Source organism: Erpetoichthys calabaricus, chromosome 15 (genome assembly GCF_900747795.2).
Source record: "Erpetoichthys calabaricus chromosome 15, fErpCal1.3, whole genome shotgun sequence".
NCBI lineage: Eukaryota > Metazoa > Chordata > Cladistia > Polypteriformes > Polypteridae > Erpetoichthys > Erpetoichthys calabaricus.
Genome location: NC_041408.2, coordinates 100,851,385 through 100,859,771, shown reverse-complemented (window position 1 = coordinate 100,859,771; position 8,387 = coordinate 100,851,385).

The window sequence follows — 8,387 nt, the reverse complement described above, 5'->3', positions numbered from 1 at the left end:
CATTTTGCTTGGCTTTTCTCTATTAGCGGCTAAGCAAGTGACTTTCTTCGGAGGTTTCGTTTTGACGACATGCTGGCCTCGCTTGTGTATCCTCAGGGGTGGAGCCCTTACCCCAACTCCACCTCTCAGACACACACACACTTCCACACGTAGATATTTATATACAAGATATGTGTATTTGTTCAGATGGGTTAAGTAAATGGGTGGAAAGAGAGAGGTCTACTGACTTAAGATAAAACATAGAAGAATTAAAAATTAAACAGCCGGAATACTAATATTTCTGTACGCACTTGTTTTGTTTTAATGGGTGTTCATTTTGATTTTGCCATTTGTCCCCTTATGAAAGCAATTACTTTTGAAATACTAAAATTGTTAATGCTAATAGATGGCAAAGAAATTGGGGTCACTACCAAAAACTAAGTAAAGCCATGTGCAAATGAGGTATCCGGTATAATACAGTATATCTTTCTTAGAACTAAGCCAGTTCCCTATCTAAGCCGTAAGAAACTGTTACAAAAGACATGTGTCAGTCTAATTCTGTACTCATTAATCAAAGTCCTTCTACTTGGCTATCCCAGATATTTTTCCAAATCACTGGCTGCTTTACATTCATGTCTCTTTGAATTTACCTCTTATATCCCATCTCACACTTTTTTTTAATTTTCCTTTCTAGAATATTGGAATTCGCTGTTTGTTCCTAGTAGCATTAGTTGGTACAGCACGCCCTGTTCATACAGTAAATAATTTAAGATTTAATTTTAAGATCTCTGCAACAGTCTTCCCTAAATTAAGGTCAGAACAAATTGGGTATGTCTTCTATGTATGGATCATGGAAAGAGCTTATATCGGACAAAGACTGGAGTGGAGAGTGCAGTTATGTATCTGCTTATTCTCACCTGGTCAAAGCTGGCATCACTGTGAGGTTTATGTTTTTTTATTTCTTCAGCACCTTTAATGCCATCCAGCTATCACTTTTAAGGGGTAAACTCAGAGATATGTAGTTGGATGAGCCTATAGTGTCCTGGATAATGGAATATCTGTCAGGAAGACCACAGTTTGTGAGACTCAAGAACAGTCTCTGATGTGGATGTGAGCAACACTGGAACACCACAAGGAACAGTCATGTCTTCTTTTCTCTTCTCTCTACACACCTCAGTTTATAAACAAAACACCAGGGGCCTCATGTATAAACAGTGCATACGCCCAGAAATGTTGCGTACGAACATTTCCACGCTCAAATTGCGATGTATAAAACCTAAATTTGGTGTAAAGCCACGCACATTTCCACGGTAATTCATACCTTGGCGTACGCAATTTCTCTGCTCGGTTTTGCAGACTGGCGGGACCCAGCGTCAAAGCAGTGCTACTGTTCCTGCGTGGTCACCCTTTCTTTCTTAGCTCTTAGCTGACGATTTCAACAGTTTCTAGGACCCCAGGCTTTTTACAGCATGGGCTTACACAGCTAGTGTATATATAAATGTGAGACAGAGGTATCATTAAGGGACATCATTCATATGATAATAATTACTGGTATCAGTTCTGGGAAGTCTAGCAGATGTGCTATGATGTTTAACACAAGGATTTTACTATGTAACCCTTGATCTTGTAACCTTAAATGCAGTATAACAGAGTTTTTATTTGGAACTTAATTTGTATTTTTTCCAAGAAACCCCTAAAGCAAAAAGAGACTCTAAGTAAGAGAATGAGTGACATGCACAACTATATTGTTACATGGACCTATTTTTAATTACAAAAATCAGCCAGTATGCATGAAAATGTTGCATCCTACTGTACAACTGCCAAGGGACAGATAGACGGGAGCCTGACATCTGCAAAATAGCTCTACATCCACAGCTGGCAGAAATGCCTTTTAAATGGGATTATGAAAGGCCATTGTGCATCTGCACATACAACCTGCCATTTAGATGTGGGTTTCTGAAATTTATCTTTGCTTTTTCTCTTGTTGTCTCAAGTTCAGGCAAATTGCTTTTAAGCTAATTTGATAATAAAGTTGATTCTTCTTCTTTTGCTTTGTCCAGGCTGCCTTTTGTATTGCCATATTGCACTGCTGGGAAGTTTTTAAATGGCATATTAGCTAGGATAAGATTAAAGATCAACATTGAATTTATATGGTCTAGTATCAATAAATCCAGTTAATTCTTAGAATGCAAGTATACGTATTGTCACTATGGGCTCTGACCACTGGGAAGAGAACAAATGACACGGCCAGGCAAAACTGCATGAATAAAACATGGTTTATTTATGTCACTATAAACCATGTACTTCAAAACTAGCCTACCAAGCTTCTTATGGTCCAGCAAGGTAGTGTTAGTCTTTCAAAAGTTATTTTTTCTCCAGTCTGTTGTTGTTCAACTCTGCATGAAGTTGACCCCACAAGCAAAGAGTACACCCTTAAAATGGCAGTTGTTCTCCTGTGACAGCAGCCAGATGTGAACTGATTTCTTACCTTCCAGTTGCTCCATTTACAAGACTCTCCGGGGCATGTCTTCTCCATGGACAGGTTTCTGATACTGTTAAGTATATTCAACCTGCAGCAACTACCCAAGGTAAAGAGATCTAACTAGAGCTCTCCGATCTAGCACCTGCAACTCTCCGGGTGCTTTTACTCTGAACGTCACAAGGAGGCAGAGCGATCTGTCATAGTTCAGAAAACTGCATTTGCCAAAGCCACAAGCAGCCCTGCATTGGCAACTAGTGATTTTTTTTCCCTTTATTGTAAAATCTGTATTATACATATTTTGTAAACACTGCTCTGAATCTTCTCTGTGTACAGTATATGATACACTGTATTGAAATCTCAGGTTTTGTTGATGTAAGGTTTCAATCAAGACAAATCATGCTGGATCTAATTTCACCTTAAATAAGATTTTGTAGACAACAAGATTTAAGAAAAAAATCATGAAAAATCATTGAAAACAAAATAAGTATTCATAAGTGTGCCCACCCTTTAGCTAATTCTCAGTGGGTCTAATGAAGAGCCTAGGACAACTGCTCTGACATTTCCTCCTTGGCCCCTAAATAAGGGCTGGGCACTCTTGTATAAAGCTGGGTCACCTGTCACCTAGCAACCCTGGGGAATGCCATATACATGCATAGATAGATAGATAGATAGATAGATAGATAGATAGATAGATAGATAGATAGATAGATAGATAGATAGATAGATAGATAGATAGATAGATAGATAGATAGATAGATAGATAGATAGATAGATAGTGTAGAAATAAAGAAAAAATCCTCATAAAGATTTGGGGTGCTTAGCCCTGTATACTGTAAACAAAAGGTCAAATAATTGCAAGAAATCATCAGACGAAGAGGGATGGGTGGATGGACATTTTAAAGAGCCGGACCAGAAATTAAGAACGTGGAATGCTGGGAAGGCGTGGTGATGGATGGGTAGTGGACGTCATCAGTGGGGGACCAGAGGAGAGAAAGGGACCCGGAAGTGTTGTTCTCTTAGGTGTCCAGGTAGGATTATAGCGGCAGTGCTTCGTCTTTTCTACAGAAAAAGAGAGAGAGAGGTTAGTACCCTGCCATTGTCCCCTGGCTCGACTTGTTGCGATGCGCTTCGGGTCCTTAAGCTGCTCCACATGTGCTCGTGCGTGACGATAGATAGATAGATAGATAGATAGATAGATAGATAGATAGATAGATAGATAGATAGATAGATAGATAGATAGATAGATAGATAGATAGATAGATAGATCCATACATACAAACATACATACATACATACATACATGCATACATACATACATGCATAGATAGATAGATAGATAGATAGATAGATAGATAGATAGATAGATAGATAGATAGATAGATAGATAGATAGATAGATAGATAGATAGATAGATAGATAGATAGATAGATAGATAGATAGATAGATAGAAAGTACATTATTTGTTCAAATTAGCTTTTTACAGAAGCTCAAGGAAATGCTAAACAAAAATCAACAAAAGCAAACAATGCACAAGAAGTACAAGAATTACAAGAAAGAAGAAAAAAAACATCTGCCTTGACTAAAAATAAAAAGAGCTGAAACAATCACAGTAAGGCATTACACAGCCACACTGCTTTTGGTATAAAGGAGCCCCAGCAGCATTTCTGCTGAGTAATTTGTTGGCTGAAAGTCCTCTGTGTGTCAGAGAGAGGATGTGCAGCATTGTTCATAATAACCATTAGTTTTGTCTTCATTCTCTCCTCACTACTACCTGCAGCAGGTCTTCAGTGTGAATCACATAACTGAGCCTGCCTTTTTAATCAGCTTGTTGACTCAGTGTGCATCTCTTGATATGATATTTTGCTGCAAATCACAGTGTAGAAAATTGTACTACGTTGTACTACACTACCTATCACAGTTATAAAACATGTAAACAAAGTTAGTACCAACTTTAAAGGAACGCAGTCTACAAAAAAAAAGTCTGCTCTTCCCTATCTATATATATAATTCACTAAGTCCATGGCAAGCAAGACGCACACAAAACAGAGCCACACCCACCAACTCACAGAGCCCCGCCCACCAACAATTCACTAAGCAGCCGACCATGGCACGCAAGACAAAGACCATGGGATACGCACGACAGAGCCCCGCCCGCTAACTCTAACCCTCCTCCCGAGTCCACCCTCGCTCTCGAGGCACGCAGCACCTCACCAAACTCCGCCTCAGTCGCTTTCGTCTCAGCTACAGTCCACATGCACTTCTGAGCCATGTTGACTTTTCATTGTTCTTTTTGGTTACGGCTGCTTTTCTATATATACAGTAATCCCTCACTATATCGTGCTTCGCCTTTCGCGGCTTCACTCTATCGCTGATTTTATATGTAAGCATATTTAAATATATATCGCGGATTTTTTGCTGGTTCGCGGATTTCTGCGGACAATGGGTCTTTTAATTTCTGGTACATGCTTCCTCAGTTGGCTTGCCCAGTTGATTTCATACAAGGGACGCTATTGGCAGATGGCTGAGAAGCTACCCAACTTACTTTTCTCTATCTCTCTCTTGCTCTGACATTCTCTGCTCCTGACAGAGGGGGTGTGAGCAGGGGGGCTGTTCGCACACCTAGACGATACGGACGCTCGTCTAAAAATGCTGAAAGATTACCTTCACGTTGCTCCCTTCTGTGCAGCTGCTTCGTGAAGCAACATGCTGCACGGTGCTTCACATACTTAAAAGCTCGAAGGGCACATATTGATTTTTGATTGTTTGTTTTTATCTGTCTCTCTCTCTCTCTGACATTCTCTGCTCCTGACGGAGGGGGTGTGACCTGCTGCTTTGTGCCGCGGTGCTTCGCATACTTAAAAGCCAAACAGCCCTATTGATTTGTTTGCTTTTCTCTCTCTCTCTGACATTCTCTGCTCCTGATGCGCACTCCTTTGAAGAGGAAGATATGTTTGCATTTTTTTAATTGTGAGACAGAACTGTCATCACTGTCTTGTCATGGAGCACAGTTTAAACTTTTGACAAAGAGACAAATGTTTGTTTGCAGTGTTTGAATAAAGTTCCTGTCTCTCTACAACTTCCTGTGTTTCTGTGCAAATCTGTGACCCAAGCATGACAATATAAAAATAACCATTGTCGCAGTAGAAGCATGGAGCCACCTCTAACACCCTGAGGTACCACTCTGAACACGAGGTAAAAGTATAAATACTATTTATTTTATAATTATACTGTGCACAAAGCACCCTCCACTCCACACTCATAAATCACAACAATTCTCTCTCACAATACAATCCTCCTCGCCCAGAAACTTCGCCACCCTACCTCCCAGCTCAGCTCAGTGTCTGGGCTTTCCCACAGTCCTTTTATATCCCCTGACCGGGAAGTGGTTCCTGGCCAAACCCACAAGTCTGTATTCCTTCCGGGTCAGGGTAAACAGTCCTTTCTTCAGCCCGGGAGCACGTCGTTCCTTCCTGTCACGTGATGATGACGCACTCCCGGGTTATAGGGCACATAAGAGCCCACTAGCCCCCCTACAGCGACTCCCGGTGGCCCCCAAGGTATCCAGCAGGGCTGTGTATACAAACTACAAAGTCCATGACACCCTGCTGGAACTCGGGGCACCATCATGCTGTCCGGAGGGCTCCTCCTGGCGGCCTGGGGGTGGCGACCGGAGTCTGTTTTTCCGGTTGTCCATCACACCATATAAACATATGGTTTCTACTTTGCGGATTTTCACCTTTCGCGGGGGGTTCTGGAACGCAACCTCCGCGATCGAGGAGGGATTACTGTAATCCACCAAGTTGCCCGACCATGGGATACGCACGCACGCAAGACAGATCCCCGCCCGCCAACTCTAACCCTCCTCCCGCATCATGGGGTACACACGACAGAGGCCCACCAACTCTAGCACTTACTGTCGCCGGTTGCATTAACAAGCAACCTTTGTAGCGTCACATGCATGTACTTACACTGATGACAAATATGACAGCTCTTCCTCACGAACAAGATTCCACAAGATGGGAAAAACGGAACACCTGCAACATTACCTTCACATTGTTTTCCTTTTATTTTTGATCCCGTTCAACAACTATGTGGCGACATCGACTTCTCAACTGTGACTCCGGAACAACTCAGTACACGAGCTATATTAAGCGTCACCAACAAAGACTTGCTGCACCTTAATGAACAGGTACTGAAACTTATCCCTACCGACGAAGTAACTTTCACCAGCATTGACTCCATCGTCACAGACGATCCCGCACATCAACTTTCATTCCCCTGAAGAATTTCTTAGCAATCTTACTCCCACTGGCATGCCTCCGCATAAACTCAAACTTAAAATTGGTTCAGTCGTCATGCTTCTCAGAAACCTCATGCCAGCAAGAAGTCTCTGTAAAGGCACTAGACTGACTGTTACCAGCATTCACTGCAATGTACTAGAGTGTAAAACAATCGGAGCTGTTACCTCACAAACTGTCCATATTCCCCAAATTTCCCTGACCCCATCAGATTCAAATTTGCCTTTTACTTTTAGACGCAGACAATTTCCTGTTAAATTGGCCTTTGCAATGACAATTAATAAGGCATAGAGCCAAACTTTCAAAAAGATATGCCTGTATCTGCCAAAACCAGTTTTCAGTCACCGACAATTGTATGTTGCTCTCTTCAGAGGTCCATCTTTTCATTCACTCACAGTCGTATCCTCAAACCCACCCCATTTGGACAACTGTGTCTTTCAGGAAGTCTTCACCCATCAATAAATAATTATGCAGTATATACTACGCTGCGGGTTGGCTAGTTTTATATAGTTCCTCTGTGTTACAAGACCAGTCCATCCTGTCACTGATGTATCTGCCTCCTGATGATCTAGAGGCATTTTAGTGCAGTAAAATTCAATAACCAGTTCCTTGGTTTTGCTGATGTTAAGTTGCAGACAATTCTCTTTACAAAAAGAAACAAATTTCTTCACCTGACTCCTTTACTCTGTCTCTTCCCGCTTGTCTATACACATTTTTAATGAAGAATCATCTGAGAATTTCTGCTGTGACATGCTGAGGTCTTATATTTACAGTCCAAGGTGTAGAAAGTGAAAATACAAGGTGACAAGACTGTTCCTTGTAGTGCTCCAGTGTTGTTCACAGCCACCAAAGTGACACCCTTTCAGGATAACGATCTCTCTACTCCAGCAGAACCATGCATGCTCTTTACTTGGGCCATGTGTTTTAGCCTCTTGTCCTACTGCTCATCTGGCAACCCTCTCTTTAAATCAATGTTTAAGAACTAGTACAGGATATCACTGTAAGGTGCTAGTCTTGGCTCCCTCTGCCAGGTATGAAATAAGAGTTTTCCATTCTTCTAGACTAATCACCTCACTGATGCAGGGCTAATGCACTCAGTCAGTACAGGTTGTGGATTAGAGTTTTCCTGCTCCAAGACTATGTTGGTTCACAGCACCTTTATCCCTGTTTAAAGTACTGTTTGTACTTTATTATTTTAGCATTTTGAACTTAGAGTCTTATGCACTAATTTGTTGGGTATGAATGTCAATGTTGTATGTGATGTTTTATTTGCGTTACCTCCAATCAAATTCCATGAAACTGGTGCTGTTACAGTAAATAGAAACCTGGGAGCTTTAAGCCTTCAATGGCCTTAGGCCTAAATATGTAACCATCTCTTTTCATTCTTGTTGTCTAATGTGTAATAATAAAAACTATGGATGACTTTAATATGATCTACCATTATTTTCTGTGGCTGGTGGTAGAAGTCATTCACTATTAACTTTAATTGCAACATCATTTTTGTGACATTTTTTTATTTTAATTTTTTTTTATAATTAGTTCACAAACAAACATTTTCACACTTGTAATCTGCTACACTGTACCACTTAGTCCTCAGCAAGTGCCTCATATTCCTGTGGACATCCAGA